Below are 21330 nucleotides of genomic sequence, written 5' to 3'. Positions count from 1 at the left end.
GGAGCTGTGAGGATTGTCTGTCTTATCCTCTTCCCCCTCAGTCTGAGCAGTCTCTGTCTTGCTTGTTGCTTGTTACTAAAATAAGACACATGGCCAAGAAAAGAAAAGAAATCTCCCTGGCTCTACCAGGCAAGCATTTTATCGATGTGTAGCCCAACTCAGCTCTGAGGCTCTGGGACAGTAGAATACAGGTGGGGGCTGGGTTGCAAGAGAAGGGAAGCAAAAAGAGGCAGCTCTGAAAAGGATGCAATTATCCAGTTCCTCTCTGTCTCTCCGTAGGAGCTGCCTCCGTTTTATGCCAGACAGATGAAGGGCTAAGTCTTAAGGAGCTCCAGGGAAGGCCACGTCATGGGGTTTTTAATTATAAAAGATTCAAGATATTCTGCCCACTTACAGTTCATTTCCTGTCACCAAACACCTTTCCACAAATGATCGATATCATTTTTTCAACACACTAATCTTCGTCCTTTCTCCATCTATTGTCCCGGAGGCTGGATTTAATACAGTCGTCCTTTATCCACAGGAGGATTGGTTCCAGGACACACAGACACACACCCCAACATTCTCCTATCTGAATGAGGTTTTGTCTAAGATTGCACCTTTTGCCTTTCCCCCTTCGGCTCACTCTCTTTCCTTACTATGAGCACAAAAAAGTTTTCATCAGGGCTGGGATAATCCTCAACAGTGTATTTTGTTTGTTCATTTTATTTTTTTAAGTAAAAAGATGGTTGACTAATAGTAGAACTAGTACTAGTAGTCGTAACAGTGAGTGCCTCCTATATGTGAGGCACCGTCCATGTATTGCTAATCCTAATCACAAACCAGTGATTTAAGTTTTATTGCCTCCATTTTACAGACAAGGAAACCAAGGCTTAGATATCAAGGGGACTTGCCCAAAGCAGTCACCTCTTAAATGATGGAGCTGGGATGCTTAATGCCACTCTGTTGACACCAATGCTTGGCCACCACACTGCCTCAGTCCTCTCTATTTAAAAGAGAGGGACCATAGCATCTTTTTTTGTTGTTTTATCATGGCTCCATTAGCTGGGTAGCCATAGCATTTCCACTCTTTATTTCCATACAGACACCAAGTGCAGGGGGCCCCCCATGCATACCCTTCTTTCTATCAAGTTATATTAGCTGTCCCTAGCTGCTTGTTATGTAAGATGTTCCACATGACATCTCTGCTTTGCCCTCTTTCTTACAGTCCCTGAAGCCTCTTAAAGATCTTTTTAATGTCCTCATCCCCTCATTCATCAATTTCTATTTTATAGGTCTAGCCCTCCTTTGATATTTCTCTGCACATCACTTTTCTGGCCTCCCCTTTTAGGTCTCTGCCCTCTTTTTTCCCACTACCTCTTTGTGGTGCCCTTTCCACAGGTCACCTTTTCCCAATGCTCCATCTCCTGCATTCAGTGACATCGACTCCTCCTATTAGTTTTTCAGCGTTGGCAGGAGGAATTTGAAGCCTGCTCCGAGTTGTCCTCTTCTGGTATCTTACTTTGAAACACAAAAGCATTAAATTGTAAATCAATTCTGCATTGATCAAGGCTGGCTCCCGTCCCCACTGCCTGGCTGCAACCTCTGAATGCTGAAACTAGGGGTTGTCTTCCGTACTCGCTCTATTGTTGCAGGAGGCCAAGAAAAGGTCCTCATCAACGAAACTGCACACCCTGTTGGCAGGAGTCAGGCAGAAAAGCTGGCAGCCAAAACTTGCTTGGTTCTACCTTTCTTTTCTAATGATAACTTTAACCTCTCTAATTTGCTTCCTTTTTTATTTCCCCTTTCCCATTGCATCTTATTCTTCTCTCAGGTGCAGTCAGACAATCATTTTCCCTCACATTTACATTTTTTTCCTCTTTTCCTCTTGTTCTGCTCACTTTTCCCTTTGGTTCGACTCTCACCTCAGTTTATTTGGATTATTCTTTTAGCTTTTTTTTTTAAAGTCAACAAACACTGAGTACCTACTATGTGCCAGTTACTAACTTAATTACCAGTTCCTGCCCTCAAGGAGTTCAGGATTTCCATATGCACCAAGTACCTGTGCAACCCCAGGGTAGAAGAAAAAGAGTAATTAAAATAGCCTATTGGTGGTCACCCATGTATACATGGAGTTCAGAAGAATGCACAAAATGGCCTTTACTCCCAGTTTAAATCAATGATTCCAACCGATATAAATCAACAGAGCACATCGATTGTGTGTGGCCCCTTACTCTTCCCCCCATTCTCAGTTCCTCAGTGGCACAGGACCTTTGTTCTAGACCATTTGGGATACTCCTCCCTCCTGCAGTCAGTGTGGAACGCTCCCTACCTCTTCTCTCCACCTCCCTTGACCTCTTGGAACTTCCTTTTCAGATGTGGTGTCTCAATTAGGTAGTCAGTCATGGTTAGCCATCCGGCTGTATCCAGTTCCAAAGTTGAATGGAGATGAGGAAGTCCCTCCAGTCCTGTGGGTGGAGGGGATGAGGAGAGAAGAGACCAAAGACTGGCCTCGGGGTGAAAAATATCTTTGAGAAAGCTGAACATTCCACACTGCCAGTATTGACATTCTCTTACCGTGCCTTTTTGGTGGATTATTATGCTAGAAGAGTCTCTGTCCTTTTACCTACCTTGATTTACAGTCACAAAACCCCCTCCAATTAATATAACTGAAATTTTTGCCAGGACCTGGTTGGGGGAGATAATAAGAAAAGAGAAAAGAAATATATCTGTTCTCTTTTCATTTTTAGCAGTGTGATGTGCTCTGCATGGGTGTTGTCGGACACTCTTTTTGCTTCCCAGGAACTCCCCCTTTCCATCCTAACACTTTGCACCCCTTCGTTGGATATGTATTTCCTGTCTCCAGTCTTCTTTGCATCTCCATTTAGATGCCTAATAGGCATCTCAAATTTAACAGGTCCCAAACTAAACTCAGGATTTCCCTGATCCTGAGCTTGTGCCTCTCCCCTTCTTCCCCATCTCAATAACCATCATCCCGATTCACCTAGTTACTGAGGCAGAAACACTTGGAGTCATCCTTGACTCTCTCTCACACTCCATGTCCAATTCAGCAGCACATTTTTTTCATTTTAACTGGCTTTGCCTTTAAAATACATGCCAAATCCACCTACTTTTCACTGCCTCCACGGCTGCCACCCCAGTTGACACCACATCATCTCTTACTTGGACTAACACAGTAGTCTCCTGTCTCGTCTCCCTGCTTGACCCCCTACAATCCATTATCTACACCACAGCCAGAGGGATGCTAGTAAAAGGTCAATCTGATACTGTCAGTCCCGAGATCAAAACACTCTAATGGCTTCCCATCACAATTAGGGAAAAATACAAAGTTCTTACCCTAGACTCCAAGGCCTTCTGCAATTTGACCCTTGGCTACCTCTCTGGCCTAATTCCCTACCACGCCTCCTTTAACTCACCTTACTTCACTGGCCTCCTTTGCTGTTTTCAAACATGTTAGGCACCTCCAGGCCTTTGCACTTTCTGTCTCCCTAGCCTAAAATATGTTTCTCCTAAATATGCACATGACTCATATCCTCATTTTATTCAAGACTGTTCACTCCTTGGAGGGCCTTCCTGGACCAGACTGCCTAAAATAGCACTGTACCCTATCACTTCCTATCTTATTAACTCACTCTAGTTTGCTTCATAATACTAATGAGATTATATTCTATATGTAATCATTTGTTATCTAATTATCATCAGGATCCAAGAAGCTTCATGAGGGTAGAAGTGTCTTTTGTTTTACTCACTTTCATATTCTCAGCTCCTAAAACAGTGTCTGGCACATAATAAGAGCTCAATAAATATATTTGTTAAATGAGTGAATGATTATGTGGAAGGGGCCTAACATGGCAGCCTAAACTGGAGTCTCCCTTGGAGTCCCATATATATTGCATCTATCTGGAGGGTGTAGGAGGTGGGTCCACTGAGAAACTAATTGTTTAGAAGCCCAGGGGGCTTCTCAGGAAAGATGCCATCCTAATGGAAGAAAGAATGAACATTTAAGTTTCCTCCTAGACCTCACAGTGAGGGGAGAGGGAAGATTTTAAGTATAACTCTCAGGCTGTAATTAAGCAAGACATTTAAAAAATAAGAAATAATAGAAACCTAACTTTGCCCACCTTAAGCAGAAAAAAAAGGATTGCACTGGCTCAAAAAGCTAGGAAGGAAAGTGGGATGCTCAAAGGAACCAGGGTTGGAGACTCAACACTGTCAGAGCTCTCTGTGTTTATATTTCATGTCTGCTTATCTCTGCTATTCTTTCCCCATTTGTCTCATCCTTCCTTGTAGACAGGTATCCTCCATTGTAGGCAATGTGGCTGCCAGCAGGCAAAGCTTAGCAAAGAGAACTTCTAGCTCCCAAAGTCCATGGATCTATCCTAGAGAATGTTTCTGATTGGCCCTTTTTGGTCATGTGCCCATCATTTGGTCTAATCACTGTTGCTAGGAGAATGGATGTTCTGTGACTGGCCAGTGCTAGTTCACATACTGACCCCTGTGACCAGTAGTAGAGGCTATAACCAGTTGAAGGGGAGTGGAGAAGCTTGCTGGGAAGACCAAAAAACAAACAACAACAACAAAACAATACCTACCAGAGACCACTACCCTGGTTATCTTCTGATCTAGCTCCCAGGACTCAGACTGGAGTCCTAAGTAGAAAGGGTTTTGTAGGAATAAGTACCAATTTAAAGGACTGTTTCACTAAAATCTCTGTGGGGCATTGAGTACACAGGCCGCATCAGAAGCATTGGCTTTAGAGTTCCAGTTGCATGGGAAGCAGCTTTGTGACAGCAGCAGCAGCCATCTCAATGCATCCATGCCTTTGTTATAGGCATCAGAAACCCCGGCATCACCCCAGGGAGCTAGAGAAGGAAAGAAGGAAATGGTGGAAACCACTGGGGAGGTGAAAGGATTTTGTTAATGAACCTATGTGACAGACCTCTGGGAGACTCACAGAAATAGTTGGATTAGTGAAAGGCTTTGAAGAGGGGCAAATACAGGCATGGACAGAGGCGGAGAAATTCCTTTTTTGCGAATATCTTGTGAACTTGATTTCACTTCCAGTCTGTTTCCCAGATCAGAAGGATGTCCACATACCACAGAAATGTGAGGAATAGGGGCAGTAGATCACCCCATGATGCCCACCCTCCACAGCTCCGAGCACTGTGCTGAAGTCACAAAATCTGTGAAACTTTGCCTCACTCTGGGAAGCTTCAAAACAGGGCAGAGGGTTGATGGGTCCCAGTTCCAAGATCCATTGGCACACCCTTGGCTGAGGTATGGTGTGGACCCACCTACCTGTTCTGATTCAGGAGATACTTTTCCCACTCAGATTTTATCTCCACTTATTTCCCTCTTCTTGGCTTGAAGCCCAGCCACAGACCAGTACCACCATTAGACCAGGGTTTTCCTGACATGGCCATCTGCCTAGTTTGGACCTCTGCGGTGTTACTCTTGCCTATCTCTTCAGACTCCAGACCTTGTCTGTGTCCTCCAATTTGGTTTTACACTCTAGATCCAGACCTTGGCTTCAACCTCATAACTCACAGTAACTAGCTCCCTGGGCATTCATTCGAGCTCCTCTATTCACCTGCTGGCCTAGCCTGGCTGTGAGTCCTGGCTTGCGTTGTTTGGCAGCCACCCATGACCTAGCATTGACTGTATCCTTCCACCTCACTCCCCTTGTCACTTGAATTGCCTTCTCTACCCACCCTTAGAATATAAAGATGCTGCTCACGTTAATACATAATGTCTTCATATTTCAGTAGCTTGTCTGGTAGGAGAAACCTTCATGACCTCCTCTGGCAATCCATTCCACCGTCTAATCACGCTGATAGTCAAAGTTCTTCCTTCTGTCATACCATTTAGTAGAAGTCTGAGGGAGACTGAACAATAATCATTCTAAATGTCACCCACCTGGGAGAGATGAGAACAGTGATCCTCAGGGTATGTACTATTTGGAATGTGCCCAGAATGTAGAAACAACTGTTTGAGATGGAAATAGTGGTCCCCTGAACATATGCCATTGATAGGCCTGGGGAACTCTAATAGTTGCTCTCAGAGCTTATTGGGCTAAAATGAGGAACCAAGCAGGTGACTTTGTGGCTGCTGAGCAACTGAGGTCCTGGAGGAAGAAGTTCTCAAACTGGAGGGGAAGAAAGGCATCCTTCTACAGCTGGATGGAGACAGTGAGATGGCTCAAGTAATGTGGCTTGTGATGTCCAGTCCAGCGCCTGGCAAAATAGATGCCCATTCATGAATTTTTACTTCTACCCATTTCCACTGTCACTGCCCTCCCTACTCAAGTCCAGGCACGCAATTCCTTGCGCCTAGACAACTACAATAGCTCCTACCTTGTTTCCCTGCCTGGTCCCTCTTGTTCACTCTTACTCCCTTTCATTCCATTTCCTCACAGCAGTAAGGAAAGATCACAGAGTGATCTTTTAAAAATGTAAATCAGGTCACGTCACTCTCCTGCTTAAAATCCTTCAAAAGCTTCTCATTTCACTTAGTATAAAATCCAAGCTCTTTCCCATGACTTATAAGGTCCTCCAGGATCAGACCCCTGCCAAACTCTCAGCCCTCTTCTGGGGCTACTGTCTCCCTTGCTCACTGTGCTCTAGACACACTCAATTTATTTCATTTCCACCCATGTGCTGAGCTCTTCCTTCTTTTGAGGGTCTTTACACGTGCGCTTCCTTTTGCCTGGAATGCTCTTTCCTAGGCTTTTCTCAAGGCTGGATCCTTCTCAGTTTTTAGTTCTCAGCTAAATGTCACCTCCTTCAGGAGACTCTCCCTGCCCACCCTTGCTACAGAAGTTCTCTCCCCTACTGTTTATTTCCTTCTTTAGCATTTATCACAATTGCAATTGTTTGATGTGTCTATTTATTTATTCAAATTCTATCTTCCTTGCTAGAACGTAAGTTCTGAGAGGACCATGCCATGCTATCCCCAGCCTTAGCACAGTACCTGGCATATAATAGGCATTCCATAAATATATGTTGGTTTCATGGGTTTCTTAAATAAATAGACTTTATTTTTCAGAGCAGTTTCAGGTTCACAGCAGAATTGAGCAGAAAATACAGAGTTCACACATAGCCCTCCCTACCCACACATACATCCTACCCTCAACATCCCTCATCAGTGTGGCATATTTGGTACAATCGATGAACCAACATGGACACATTATTATTAACCAAAGTCCATAGTTTACATTAGGGTTCACTCTTGATGTTGTACATTCTATGGGTTTTGACAAATGCATAATGACATGCAGCTACCACTATAGTATCATACAGAATAATTTCAATGCCCTAAAAATCCCTTGTGTTCCATCTATTCATTCTTCCCTCCTTCCCTCCCTTCCTCCCTCTCCCCAAACCCCTGGAAATCACAATCTTTTTTGTTTGTTTGTTTCTGTAGCTTTGCCTTTTCCAGAATGTCATTTGGTTGGAATCATACAGTTTGTAACCTTTTCAGACTGGCTTCTTTCATTTAGCAATATGTCTTTTAAGTTTCTTCCACGTCTTTCGTGGCTTGATAACTCATTTCTTTTCTTTTTTTTATTATTACTGCACATTTTTTTATTTTTTATTTTTTTTAATGTAGGTTTTCATTTTATTCTTCCTGCATTTTTTAAACTTTTTTTTTACTGAGTTATACTCATTTTACAATGTTGTGTCAAATTGCAGTGTAGAGCAATTTTTCAGTTATACATGAACATGCACATATATTTTAAATTTTACATATATGTACTGTTCTTTGTTTCCAAGATCGTTTAGAGCTTTAGCTTTTTAAACTCACATAGTTATCAAAGGAATAAAGCCAACCACAAAATAAGAATTAATTCAGAAAGATACATACACCCTGTTATTAACAGCAACATTAGTTACAATTGTCAAGATATGGCAGCATCCTAAGTGCACATCAATAGTTGAATAAAGAAGATGCAGCATATATATATGTAATGGAATACAACTCACGCATAAAAAAGGATATTTTGCCAATTGCAGCCCTTCATTCGCTTTTTTTTTTTCACTTCAAAAATGAGAATTCTATAACTGGCATAAACATTTCCACTGTATTAAAAACAAAAAAATACCTAGAAATAAACTTAACCAAGGAGGTTACCTATACTCTGAAAACTGAAATAACACAAAGAAATGGAAAGATTTCTTATGCTCTTGGATTTGAAGAATCAACACTGTCAAAATGGCCACACTACCCAAAGCAATCCACAGATCCAATGCAACCCCCATCAAAATACTCACGACACTCCTCACAGAACTAGAATAAACAATTCCAAAATTTATAAGGAACCACAAAAGACACCAAATAGCTAGAGCAATCTTTTGTAGGTCTTTTCCCCCCCTCTCTTCTTTTTGTTCTCTTTTCTTACGGTTTGATGACTAGAGAAGGTCCTTTAACATTTGTTGTAAAGCTGGTTTTGTGGTGCTGAACTTTTTTTAGCTTTTGTTTATCTGTGAAGCTTTTGATTTCTCCCTCAAATCAGAACAAGAGCCTTGCTGGATAGAGTATTCTTGGTTGTAAGTTTTCCCCTTTCATCACTTTAAATATGTCATGCCACTCCCTTCTGGCCTGTAGAGTTTCTGCTGAAAAATCAGCTGATAACCTTATGGGAGTTCCCTTGTATGTTATTTGTTGCTTTTCTCTTGCTAATTTAAATATTTTCTCCTCATCCTTAATTGTTGTCAATTTGATGGCTATGTGCCTCAGTGTGCTCCTCTTTGGGTTTATCCTGTGTGGAACTCTCTGCACTTCCTGGACTTGGGTGACTGTTTCCTTTCCCAAGTTGGGAAATTATTGGCGATTATCTCTCCAAAAATTTTCTCAGGCCCTTTCTCTCTCTCTCTTCTCTTTCTGGGACCTCTATAATGTGAATATTAGTGCAATTCATGTTGTCCCAGAGTTCTCTTAAATTATCCTCATTTCTTTTCATTCTTTTTTCTTTTTTTTCTGTTCTGAAGTAGTGATTTCCACTAATCTGTCTTCTAGCTCAATGATCCGTTCTTCTGCCTCATTTAGTCTATTCTTGGTTCCTTCTAGTGTTTTATTCATTTCAGTGATTTTATTCTTCAACTCTGTTTGGGTATTCTTTATATTTTCCAACTCTTTGCTAAAAGCTTTGCTCTGTGCATCTACACTCCTCTTGAGTTCTCTGAACATCTTTGCCATCATTACTTTAAACTCTTTCTCAGATAAACTGCCTGTCTCCTCATCACTTATTTCTTCTTCTGGGATTTTATCTTGTGCCTTGGCCTGGGAGATATTCCTCTGCCACTTCATATTGTCTATCTTTCTATTTGTATTTTTAGGTAGGTTAGTTATGTTTCTCGACCTTGAAGAGGTGGCCCTCTGTGGGAGACGTCCTATGCATCCCATCAGCACACTCCTCTCTTGTCACCCAAGGGTCAGGTCCAGCCAGTCCCAGTGTAGATTCTGGCCTGTGTTTGTGGATTCCTTCCACAGGCTTTGGGATTGTTGTTTTCTTACTTCTAATATCTGCCCCTGGTGGATGAAGCTGGAGGCTTATACAGGGTTCCTGGCAGGAGGAGCTGGTGCCTGCCTACTGCTGGGTGAAACTTGGTCATGGACCTCTGGTGGTTAGGGCCCTGCCTAGAGGCATTTGCAGCTCAGAAAATATGCTGATAGGTGAGGCTGTGTTCCCACCCAGTATGTTGTTTGGCCTGAGGCTTCCCTAAATGCTGTTGGGTAGGGCTAGGTCTTGGTGCTAATGATCCAGTCAAGATGTCAGCCTCCAGGGGAGCTCATGTAGATTAACACTCCCGGAATGTCTGCCACTAGCTTTTATGTCCCTGAGTGAGCTGCAGCCGTCCCCCACGCCCCCAGGAGAGCCTCTAAAACCAGCAAGCAGGCCTGGTCCAGGATCCTATGAAATCACTGCCTCTGCCCTTGGACCTGGCGCACTTGAGATTCTGTGTATGCTTCCCAAGAGGGTGAAGTATCCGTTTCCCCCAGTCCTGTGGGAAGCCTGGAGCTAGGCCCTGCTTGCCTTCAAAACCAGATGTCCTGGGGTCTCCTTCTCTTCTCAATGCCAGGACCTGAGCTGGGGAGCCTGACATGGGGCTTAGAGTTCTCACTCCTGTGGGAGGGCCTCTGCTACTTAACTATTCTTCAGCTTGTGGGTTGCCCACCTTGGGAGTATGGAGCCCAATTATATCATGAGCTCACCCCTCCTACCATCCTGCTGTGGTTCCCTCTTTATGTTTCCAGTTGCAGAAGATCTTTTTTTCACTAGGGTTCAGTCTTTTTTTTCCTATGGTTGTTTAGCATTCAATTGTGGTTTTGTTGTAGTCGGGAGGAGAGGTAACTCATGTTTTTAATAGTAAGTGTTCAACACATACGTTTTAAATGAATGAATGGGTTAAAAGTAGGGGGTATCCCCTGGACATTAAAAAGAAAACAAAGGAATGTTATCAACAACTCTGGGCCCACCAATTTGATAACTCAGATGAAATGGACCATTTGAAAGCTACCAAAACTGACAAAGAGAAATAGATAGTCTTAAATGGCTTATATCAACTAAAGAAATTGAATCAATAATAAATAACCTTCCAAAGGAGAAAGCAACAGGTCCAGGTGGTTTCACTGGTGAATTCTACCAAACACTTAAGGATGAAATGATATCAATTCTCTACAGCGTATTTCAGAAAATAGGAACAGAGGAAACCTCCTTTACTTGTCCTATGAGGCCAGCATTACCCTAATCTTAAATCCAAACAAAGATATTACAAGAAAAGAAAACTGCAGACCAATACACATAGATGCAAAGACCTTCCCAATTTGATCTAGAGACTCAACTCAATACCAATCAAAATCCCAGAGAGTTACTTTGTAAATATTGACAATTATTTTAAAGTTTATAAGGAAAAGCATAAGACCTAGAATAAACAACACAATATTGAAGAAAAAGATAAAGAAGAAAGTCAAAAAACAGATACTTTCCAACTTCAAGACCTACAAAAATCAACAGTGTGGTATTGGGAAAAGAATAGACAAATAGATCAATATAACATACCAGAGCACCCAGAAATAGACCCACACAGGTTGGGGAGAGGAGAGAAATAGGTGAGAAAGATTAGGAGGTACAACCTTGCAGTTGCAAAATAAATAAGTCACTGCTATGAAATGTACAATGTGGGGAATATAGTCAATAATTATGTAATATCTTTGGTGACAGATGGTAACTAGGTTTGTTGTGATCATTTTGAAATGTATAGAAATATCGAAACACTATGTTGTATAACAGGAACTAACATAGTGTTAGAGGTCAATTATACTTCAAAAACAAACAAACACACAAGCAAACTCAGAAAAAAGGTTCAGATCTGTAGCTACCAGAGGTGGGGCTGAGGGGAGGGGGAACTGAATGAAGGCAGTCAAAAGGTACACACTTCCATTTATAAGATAAATGGGGCATGTAATGTACAACATGATAAATATAATAAATATAATTAACACTGCTGTATGTTATATATGAAAGTTGCTAAGAGAGTAAATCCTAAGAATTCTCATCATAAGGAAATTTTTTTCTATTTCTTTAACTTTGTATCTAAATGAGATGATGGATATTCACTAAACTTATTGTGATCATCATTTCATGATGTATATAAGAACTCAAAATATTATGCTGTACACCTTAAACTAATACAGTACTGTATGCCAATTATATCTCAATAAAACTGGAAGAAGAAAAAGAAATAGACCCACACAAACGTAACTAACTGATCTTTGACAGAAAGATAAAAGCAATTCAAGGAAGAAAGTATAATCCTTTCAACAAATAGTGCTGGAATAACTGAACATTCACAAGCAAAAGAAAGAACAAAGGGAACATAGACACTGACCTTGTACTTTTCACAAAAATTAACTCAAAATGGATATGAGACCTAAATGTAAAGTACAAAACTGTAAAATTTCTAGTAGATAACATAAGAGAAAATCTAAGTGACCTTGCGTTTGGTGATGACTTTTTAGATACAATACCAAAAGTATGGTCTGTGAAAGAAAAAAATAGTTAAGTTGGACTTCATTAAAATTAAAAATGTCTTCCCTGTTAAATTAGATACTCTTAAGAGAATAAAAAAACAAGCCACAGACTGGAAGAAAATATTTCCAAAACACATAATAGATAAAGGACTGATATCCAAATATAGAAGAACTTTTAAAACTTATTAAGAAATACAACCTCATTTAAAAATGGGTGAAAGATCTGAAAAGACGCCTCACCAAAGGAGATATACAGATGGAAAATTAACATATGAAAAGATGCTCAACATCATGTCCTTAGGCAATTGCAAATTAAAGCAACAAAGAGATGCCACTTACTGCACACCTATTAGAATAGCTAAAATCCAAAACATTAACAACACCAAATGCTGGCAAGGAGCATGTGGAGCAACAGGAACTGTCATTTATTGCTGGTGGGAAGGTAAAATGGTACAGCCAGTTTGGAAGACAATTTGGCGGTTTCTCACAAAGCTAAACATAGTCTTACCAAGAAATCCGGCAACCACATTCCTTAGTATTTTTCAAATAAGTTGAAAACTTATGTCTACAGAAAAACCTGCACACACTGTTAATTTCAGCTTTCTTTATAATGACCAAAACTTAGAAGCAATCAAGATATCTTTCAATAGTTAAAAAGATAAAATATGGTACACCCAGACAATGAAATATTCAGCTATGAAAAAAATGAGCACCAGAGTCATGAAAAGACAAAGATATCACTTAATGCATATCTCTAAGTGAAAGAAGCCAATCTGAAATGGCTACATACTATGTAGTTCCAACTATAGCACATTCTAGAAAAGGCAAAACTATAGCGAGTAGAAAGATTAGTGGTTGCCAGGAGCTGGAGCTGAGGAAGAGGCATGACTAGGTGGAGCACAGGGAATTTTTAGGACAGTGAAACTATTCTGTCTGATAACTATAATGGTGGATACATGTCATTATACACTTGTCAAAACCCATAGAACTGTACAATACAAAGAGTGAATCCTGATGTAAGCTATGGGCTTTAATTAATAATAATGTATCATTATTGGTTCATCATTTGTAACTAATGTACCGCACTAATTCAAGATGTTAATAATAGAGGCAACTGCGTGTAGAGGGAGAGGGGGTAGATGTGCTCTCTGCTCAATTTTTCTTTGTAAACCTAAAACTGCTCTTAAAAATAACCTACTAATTTTTAAAAGTGGAGGAAATGTGTGAGAAACAGTTCCAGAAGATACAAGTTAGGAGACAGAAGCTCCTGACATTGCCTGGGAGATAGATGGAGGTTGATGGTAAAGGGTAATTAGGCTCCAAAAGAACTGCAAAACCCTCCTCCCACTAAAACCTGCAACACTTTCTGGGCTCCACCACCAGTCTTAAACTCCACTCAGATTTCAGGCTTTACATAGCTGCTGAATCCCAGTGGGACAGTCTCTGATAAGACCAGGAACCCCTCTGCTGTTCACAGCCTCTCCTGTTTCTCCCATTAAAGTCCCTTTGAACTGTTATCTGACTGGTCTACTGAAGGAATTTCTCCCCATAGTAATTCCATTTTTATAGTCTCCCAAACGGAAAGACGGAAGGGAGGGAAGGGAGGGAAGGGAGGGAGGGGAGGAGGGTGGAAGGAAGGGAGGGAGGAAGGAAGGAAGCAAAACAGCTAGTGAAGAACTAGAAATTGTTTTACAGCTACCTTTGATGGAGTACATCCATTCTATTAAAGTGTGGGATACTCACATGTCTCTTGATTCATACGTCCTTCTGTCTCACGGGAAAGAGATATGACAAACACATTCACACTGCAGTTTGCTAGCACTTTGTGTTCTCCTTATCAGAGCTATTTGTAATTGCCTAGGGATTCTAGGAGTCACCTTAGGAAGAAACTCGACTCCTGGGAGAATTCCAAGCACTAGTGAGTGGTGGGGCTAGAGAGGAAATTTTCTCCCGGGCTTCTTGCTCAGCCTTATCTTCTGGGCTATAGGAAATTGAGGAACAATAGAAGGAGGAGCGTGAACAAGCTCAAATGCAAGAGTTTCTGTTGTTGTGCTTAATTGGTCATAAGTCTGACAGATGGTTTAGGAAGGAGACAAGTCGCATCTGCTAGAGGGGAGAGGATGAGATCTAGTTCTGGTCCTACAGCCCTCAGAGGTGTGGAGTCTGAGGAGGCTGACTGCTCTCGGCAGGGCAGCCGAAGCCCCACCTGAATTAAGAGGAGGTGACTGGAATTGTGAATCTGGCAGGCGCTCCTAGGAGAGAGGCAGCTGAGTGAGCTGTTTATTCAACAGGCACTAAAAATGAACTTGGGCACCTCGTTTGAGAACTTCCAGCCGCGTGAAGGAAGCTGATTCATTTTTTCGAATCAAACTTAACCGTTGTACTGTTTATTTAATAGTGAGATAATAGCATCATATGTTTATGAATTGTCTTATAGCATGAGGGAGTCCACAGCACTTTACAGACTTCAAAATCTGAGAGAAATTTGACAGGGACTGTGTTTTCCACCACTGACAAGCCTTCACCTGGGGGCTGGGGGCTGATGAGGGGGTGCATTGGCTCAGGCAGCGGCAGTGGCTTGACAACAACAGATGCTTCCTAGAGTAGCTTCGCAGCCCAGGACTCTTGTCCCTAATAGGTAGGTAAGGGCAGGGTGTCTGACGAGGACACCCAGCTAAGGAAGCAGTTGAGAGCTGAGGCTTAACTCAAGGTCCCCTTGTCAACCTGAGCACCCTGTGCAGGTCTGCATCAGCCTGGGGGAAGGGATACCCTTTTTCTCATTCAGAGAAAAAAGTGCTTCTAATTCTAATTAATTAAACTTATTTAATTCTAATGTGTATTGGCTGAGTGTGACCCTGATGGAGGTTCTCTAGGTGTTTGTGGGGAGAGGGCTGTTCTGTCTTTGATAGCCCCCCTCCATGGCAAGGCAGTGTGGAAGAAGCAAAGTGGAGACCCACTCTGATGTGAAATCGCTGTGTGCCCAATTCGTGTCCCTGGGGCCTCCATTTCCTCATCTGAAAATGGGGGAGTCACAGTAGCTGATTTTAGAGGAGGGCTGCTGAGATGCACAACCCCAGGGGGCGCCATTCACATTGTTTCTGAAGACCTGGGAGCTCTCAAACAGATTCTAGACGGTAGGGCTAACCGTTCCCTTATTTGTGTTTAAGCCAAATACTGCCAGTTGTTTCAGGTTCTCTCACATCTGGAAGCCAGCGTGCCCTGCTCCCCACTTCCTTTGTACCCTTCTCTATGGCCGCAGGGTACACCCTGTTGTGCTGTACATAATCTCGTTAATATTGTCTCACTTATTTAGGTCCTTTATTAGATTGCAATCCCTGATCACTCCAAGGATAAGATAGGATGTTTTTCTTCTCCATCTTTGCATGTTCACTCTCAGCCCATCCCCCAAGCCCAAAACACAAAGAGAGAAGGGGGAGAAAGAGGGAGTCTATGTGGCTCCCCTAGCTAATTAGAGGCTTTTAAGCCTGTTTGTTCCCTCTCTCCTCTCTAAAAACTTAACTTTGAAGAAAAGATTGGGGGTGGGGTAGGGGTTACCTAGAAGACCACTAGGAATCACCCATTTCCCATCTAGTCCCCACTTTGGCTCCAGGAGACCCCTTTCTGATGCTCCCTCACTGCAGAGGTGGGGGGAAGGGCCAGGAGGGCTAGAGATTAGCTGATCTCTAAAGTCTCTTTTGTTTCCGGCTTCCTATGAAAACATGCTAGTTGCCCTTAGTAACCAGCTTTGCATGAATTTATGAATGCATCTAACCTTTTTTAAAAGGTATTTATACCTACTCTGAGCTTACACTAACGCTTGAAGATAATGAATTTCATACATTTGTATCATGTTGCAGAAAAGCACATTTATTTGTGTTTTTCTAAACATACCCTCTTCAAAGCCTCAAGCGGGCTCTGATCAAGTCTCCTAGATTTCGTGACCACATCTGCATTCACTATTGCTGTGGGCCTCCCCCAGCTCTGCTGTGTTCCCTGCATACAGAATTCAGAGGCAGGCATTCTTTGTGCAAGGGGAGGAACAGGTCTTTCCTGAACAAGCTCAGAACTGGGTTGCCTGCCTTGAAAAAGATCCTCTGGGATGTTCTTTTTTCAGCCTTTTCCACTCATCCCTCCCCAACTTATTCCCTCTCAGTCAGTATTGAAGTGGGTCCTGAAAAGTGCAAAACATGCCTCCTGAACAAGCTGGACAACTCTAATGGATCCTCAAAAGGTCTTTGGCTGCATGTTAAGAGCTCCTAGCTTTGGAGGAGATGGCGTTTTCTCCTGGGAGCCTAGAGAAGCATGGAGTCCAGGATAAGCAACAAGCTTATCCACCATCCAGAAAATATTTCAAATCAGAATATGTACAGTTGGTAAAACTGCTACAAAAAGAAAAAAAAGAGAGAGAGCTCTGAAAAACAGAACTAGGCTGGTATACAGAGGACTTGTGCCTGGAGCTGAGCGACACTGTTGGATTACTAGGGAGCTATGACTTCAGATTTTCTGTCTTGTGGTAAAGTATGAGAATAAATGACACCACAAAAAAAATTATTTATAATCACAACCTCCCTTTAGAAGAGGGTGGCTACCAGCACAGGAAAGAAACATTCTTAGTTCTGTTAAGGCCTTGATGATTGATCTGTTAGTGTTGCGGAGCTCGGTGTTACAGCTCAGTTGTGACAGCAACCTGGATCCGGGAGCGAGACCAAGCAGCACTCGGAGAGCTGGAGAACTCAGGTTTATTACACCAGCTCACCCGAGGACGTTAACACTGCAAGCTCTGGACCCCGTCTGTAGGGTTACACAGGCCTTTTATAGGCTGCCAGTTTTACACTTTGCAACATCATATGCAAATAAAGTACAACAGAAGTTGACCAACCAGGAACAAGCTTTGTAGAAATAAACCAATCAGGAGTGAGCTCCATGCAAATGAAGTACTACATATGGACCAATCAGAAGTTAGGAAAGTGGACCAATCAGAAGTGAGAGTAATAACCAATCAGGAGTGAGAGTAATAACCAATCAGAAGTGAGAGGAATAACCAATCAGGAGTGAAGGAAATAACCAATCAGAAGTGAGCTCAGGGAACCAATAGAATTTTAGGTGTAAGTTAGCCGCTTTAAGGTCAAAAAGTGAGATAAAGCCTCTGGGCCAGGGAACCGGAAGGTGCTGGGAGGAGAGCAGCGGTCCTACCTAGGGGTCCTGCCGGTCTTTTTATGGGGCTTCCCATCTCATTAGATGGTCTAATAGAGGGAGAAGAAATTGCATGAGAGGTAGGAACACAATCTAGGAGGGAGGTGTGTAAAAAGAGCAGAGAGGAGAGGGTGAAGAATGCAAGGGATCTGGCAGAAGCCTCCATGCTGGGACCGTCCCCCCAGAATCAGTAAAGTCTACCCAGAGTTGCTGAATACTGGAGGTGAGTAGATGAAAGAAGGGACTGAGGTTGTGCCTGGCACCCCAAGGCAAATAAAAACAGCAGATGCACATGCAGAAGCCAGAAGCAGATTCGGGAACAGAGGAAAGAAGCCCTCCAGAATGGCCGACTCCTCATCCATCGCACTGAGCTGCCCCCAACGCCTGCGGTGTCCTTTCCTGCCAGGAGACTGTGGCTAGACCTAGCTACTTGGTCAGATTTCCCTAACCAAAGTCTCTGGGGAGAGATAGGGTCCCCTTCTCTTTCCTCCCAGAAGGCCCCTCCTCTCCCCCAACACACACACACCTGGAGCTCTGCTTAAAGGTGCAGGCAGACACTACAGAGGCATCAGGCAAAAGATCCTGAAACACCCCTTCTCTTGCACAAAGGTGAGACCTGGCCTTGATTATTTAATTAAAGAAGCCACTCAAGGTTTTTTTTTTTTGGCCATAATAAAATGAAATCAAAATAAAGTTAATTAAATGCAAATTTGCAAGCTGAGGTGATGTGCAGATATGGCTCCAAAATTTTTTCATTGCCACCTCGAAAGTCCCCAGACCTCTCAAAGAAAGCCAAACAACTTTCTGATTTTGAGGCACCTCTGCCTTGGCTCTGTCTTCTCACCTGCAGATTCGGTTAGTGCTGGAGGGCTATGGGAGGCAAGATAGATGGATCAGTTGTTATGAGGAGACCCCCATCCTGCTCCCTGGAACAAACAAGCTCCTGAGCATCAGCCAGAACACGATGCTGTGTTGAGCTCAAGATCTGAACTCAGTAGTCCTGCTGGCCTCTCTTTTCTGGATGGCTGTGACTCAGGTGCGCTGGCAGCATCTCCTCACACAGTCTGAGATGTTAAAATTACAAGTGTGGCCATTCCTGTTACAGAAATCAAAGGGGAAGGGTGGTCTCAAACAAGAAGGACACAACAGCCTCAGAGGCCTGCCTTCCCCCTCCTGTCTTCCACTCTCCATCTGCCTCTCCTCCACCTCTATGGGCTTTCCCTAGAATCCTGAACCGAGATGGGGGCTGCCGCCCCCACACCTAGCCCCTGACAACCCAGTGTTTCCCTAAGCTGGCCATTTGTGGACAAATCCCTCAGTTCAGCAGAGATAAGGTTAGAATTAGAAATCAAATGCAAAGTCATAGAAATGGAGGGCTTGTCAGCAAAGGCATCTTTGGCCAAAGCCACAAAAATCTATTCAGAGCTTATAGGCCACCAGGACCCAGTTCCTTTGCTTTACTAAAACCTTTCTTTGCACAAAGGGTGAATGCTAGGCCAAGCCACTTTGCCTTCCAGCCCAAAAGACTTTTGGGTTTGTGTAGCAATGATTGCATGAGGAAGAGAGGTAAGGGCACACACACACACACAAACACACACACACACACGTGATCCCCAAACAGATGTTTCAACAACCACCACAATGAGCTATAGTACCTTGTGATCTTAATTCCGTCAGTGGAACTGAGAAATATTTTTCATTCTGACAGTTAAAGACCCAGTTGACTCAACTGGTTTGACTCTGTCCCCTGTCCTGTGTGCCATCTGACTCACCCATGGATTGGCTTATGGCCAGGCATCATGATAGGTCCTTGACTAGTTTTTAGTTTTGAGCTTTATCTCTGTGGCAGAAGGTCTGATCTGCTGAGAGAGGGTTTGTTTTTGGCTTTTAAAACAACCATACTCCTTTCCTCTGAGAATTATGAGTTGTTTCAGCAATGGGACCTTCAAAGGAAGCTCTTATTGGATCTGGACTTGGGCTACTCCCAAAACTGTTCGTTTCATCTGGTCCATCACTCTGCTTGCTGCCACCTACACAGTTAGGAAGCATTGCCTGGGACTGAAATTTACAGGCCCCTTGCCCATCATCCAAAATAGTAAATCCTATCTTCTGGAAGCTGATATCTACTGCTAATTGCAATATTGAGGTGTGCACACAAGATCTATAAATGCTATTGGCCTACTAACCCGGAGCTGATATGAGCTTGAAGAAGGTACTAGCTGTAACCTACTGGTACCAAGGAAACCCAGCATACAGCCCTGGCTCAAAAATGAGCCATGAAGAGCTGAGAGCTGTGACCATATTTAATATGTAAACAACCCACAATCATTGAAGAAGAGGGAAACTAGCAGACAGCTGTGTCTCTGAAATCTCACTTCAGCCCCTCACGTGAATCAGGTAACGACATAAGTGGCCAGCAGAGAGGACAGTGTCATATTATGGATAGAAGCTTGGGCTTGCTGTGAGACTGCCTGGGTTTAAAACCCCCCTCGCAACACTTAACCAAAATTTCTTTTGGAAATGAAAGAAGGAAGTAAGGTTGTGTCTCTCTTACATAACTTACTAAAACTCTTTGAGTCTCCATTTTTTCATTCATAAAATGGGAATAATCATAGTACCTGTTGGGAATTTTAAATTAGATAATTCATGTAAACATTTGCCATAGTTCCTGGCACACTGAGAGTTCAGTCAATAAAAGTTGTTTTTGTTTATAGGATCCAGGGAAACCTGGAGCCCATAGCAGATTTTGGTCCCTGCTTCTAATTCCAAAGAATTTGACTCTTTAGGTCTCCAGAATCCTAATATAAACTGATATCTCCTGCCATGAAAGTCCAGTACCCAGTCAATGGGGGACTGGATTTTCAAATCTGAGCTGGGGGTATATTAGTTAGGCTTCTCCAGATAAACAGAACTGATAGGAGATATAGATAAAGATATAGACATATATACAGATATACGTAGAGATAAAAATTTAGTATAAAGAATTGGATCATACTGTGATCAAGACTGAGAAGTCCTGAGATCTACATTCAACAATCCGGAGACCCAGGAAAGCTAGTGGTGTAGTTCTGGTCTGAGTCCAAAGACCTGAGAACCAAGAAAGCTGATAGTATAAGTTCTGATCTAACACATGCACGTTTGAGACCCAAGAAAGTCAATATTTCAGTTTGAGTCCAAAGGTGGGAAAAGATGGATGTTCTAGCTCATTAGTCAAGCAGAAGGAGTTCCTCTTACTCAACCTTTTTGTTCCATTCAGGCTTTAAATTGATTGGATGAGGTCCACCCACACTGAGGAGGGCAATCTGCTTTACTCAGTCTACTGACTGAAATATTAATCTTATCCAGAAACCCTGCCACAGACACACCCAGAATAACATCTGACCAAATGTCTAGGCACTCTGTAGCCCATCATAAAGTTAATCATCACAGGGTAACATATACTAACCCCTCACTAGCCAGTGTGGTCTGTGCTAACTAGCCAGCAGCACTGCCATCCCCAGGAAGACTGTTAGAAATATAGAACTTCAGGTTCCACCCCAGACCTGATGAATCAGAATTCACATTTTAATAAAATCCTCAGGTGATTCATATAGACGTTAAAACTTGAGAAGTGATGAGATAAAACATTAAAAACTGAAGTTCTCAAAGTGTGGTCCTTGAAGAACCAATTGTATTGGCATCACCTGTGAGTTTTTCATAAATGCAGATTAATGGGCCCTACCCCAATTTAACTGAATAAGAATCTTTTGGAATGAGGCCTATGAAACTGACTTTTAACAAGCACATTAAAGTTTGAAACCACTGAGTTAAAAGTAGGTTCCCTTCTTTATAAGGTTCAAATGACCTGATGCCTGAACAATAGAACATTCTTTCAGACCAATGACTTGATTTTCTTAAGCGGATCAATTTGACTCCACCATTTTTCTCCTCTCTGAGTTCTTTCATGCTTATGACTTTATTGCTACTCATTTGTTTGGGGGGATACATCCATGAGGTCTTGCTTGATATCCCAGAGGGTACAACTCCCCATCAGACTCTAAATTCTGCAGCCACTGTTCACACCTTCCAGAAATGACCTGTCTCCACAAGGGATTTCTGTCCTGGCCA

This window comes from Camelus bactrianus, chromosome X (genome assembly GCF_048773025.1).
Source record: "Camelus bactrianus isolate YW-2024 breed Bactrian camel chromosome X, ASM4877302v1, whole genome shotgun sequence".
Taxonomy (NCBI): domain Eukaryota; kingdom Metazoa; phylum Chordata; class Mammalia; order Artiodactyla; family Camelidae; genus Camelus; species Camelus bactrianus.
This window is presented reverse-complemented; position numbering follows the sequence as displayed.